This window comes from Cucurbita pepo, chromosome LG04 (genome assembly GCF_002806865.2).
Source record: "Cucurbita pepo subsp. pepo cultivar mu-cu-16 chromosome LG04, ASM280686v2, whole genome shotgun sequence".
NCBI classification, from domain to species: domain Eukaryota; kingdom Viridiplantae; phylum Streptophyta; class Magnoliopsida; order Cucurbitales; family Cucurbitaceae; genus Cucurbita; species Cucurbita pepo.
This window is the reverse complement of record NC_036641.1, coordinates 12,707,754-12,709,140: the sequence shown is the minus strand read 5'-3', so window position 1 is coordinate 12,709,140 and position 1,387 is coordinate 12,707,754. Positions and strand designations below refer to the sequence as shown.

The 1,387-nt window shown below is 37.0% G+C and overlaps 1 long non-coding RNA gene across 1 annotated transcript; it reads left to right on the top strand.

The window, feature by feature from the left end:
• Nucleotides 1-276: 276 nt before the first annotated feature.
• Nucleotides 277-1,381, top strand: LOC111793848. The gene is made up of 3 exons (XR_002814985.1): nucleotides 277-336; nucleotides 963-1,064; nucleotides 1,293-1,381. It is a non-coding gene; the product is annotated as an uncharacterized LOC111793848 (long non-coding RNA).
• The last annotated feature ends 6 nt before the right edge of the window (nucleotides 1,382-1,387 follow it).

Genomic DNA, 1,387 nt, shown 5'->3' with positions numbered 1-1,387 from the left:
AAGTTATTTTACTAAATTTCTTCATAAATATCTTGCAGATTGATGTGGATATTGGATCGTCAACAGTAGCCAGGAGTGTTATTGGCCTTGTCCTTGGATATGTCACAAGCTTAGTCGTTGATCTCGCCATCCTAATAGAGGTTGTCACTTTGTGCTTAATGTGTTTCTATAATCATATTTCTGAATCCAATGTGCTTCTCTTCTGATGTCTTTTATAGACACTTCCGCTCCCCCAATAAATTAGGGAAACAATGAAGGAAATGACAGTTATTTTTTGCTTGCCTTTTGGGTAAAGCAGTTACTTGCAAGTACCTCAGACGAGATAATTTTCTGGAAGTAAATAATTCTACCCCATCTTAAATAGCATGCATTGATAAGCAGGTGCAATTTTTGCTAGAGATGTTCTATGCTACATAGACAGGCCAAGTTGAGTATCAGTTGTCTCCTCGTAAAACAAGTTTACGTCAAGCTCGATAAAGTTTACGAAGAAAAATATTTACTTTTTGTATCATCTGTTTCACATTATTTACCTTTACTACTTCCAATGTCGAGTCCTCCTAGTACTTGATTAGTAGATGATGTTGTTAAAAATTCCAACCCCCAATACATTCTACTTGTGCTAGAAGCAATTCAGGTAGGATAACTGAACAAGTTTGTCATATGAGAGTGAGGAGAACGTTTTGTACGTGATTATGAGTCCCATCTTGTAGTGATGGACGTACTAATCTGTTCGGGGGAGGCACTACTAGGAGTTGGTGCCTGTGTTTAGGCATTCGGTTTAGTAATGCATTTTTGGCCCGGAGTCTTCTTTAGGAAGAGAGCACCAGACATCTTGAACTGCTCAAGTATTATAGCTTTGTTCTATTGTTTATAGTAACATCAGAGATCTTTTAAGAGTGTAATATGCATATTTTAAAATATGTCAAGTTATTTTACTAAATTTCTTCATAAATATCTTGCAGATTGATGTGGATATTGGATCGTCAACAGTAGCCAGGAGTGTTATTGGCCTTGTCCTTGGATATGTCACAAGCTTAGTCGTTGATCTCGCCATCCTAATAGAGGTTGTCACTTTGTGCTTAATGTGTTTCTATAATCATATTTCTGAATCCAATGTGCTTCTCTTCTGATGTCTTTTATAGACACTTCCGCTCCCCCAATAAATTAGGGAAACAATGAAGGAAATGACAGTTATTTTTTTCTGTTGGCTGTAGTAGTATTGTTTATCAACATATTTTGATGTTTACGTCAAATTCATAGTATTGTGGATGCTGACAGATTTAAAATTGCAGGCAAAGGAAGAGGAAGAGTTGCCCGAGTATGTTCTTGGAACCGTTCGCCTAAACCGTGTGAGACTCGATTCAGCAGTAGAATTAGAAAATTGAGG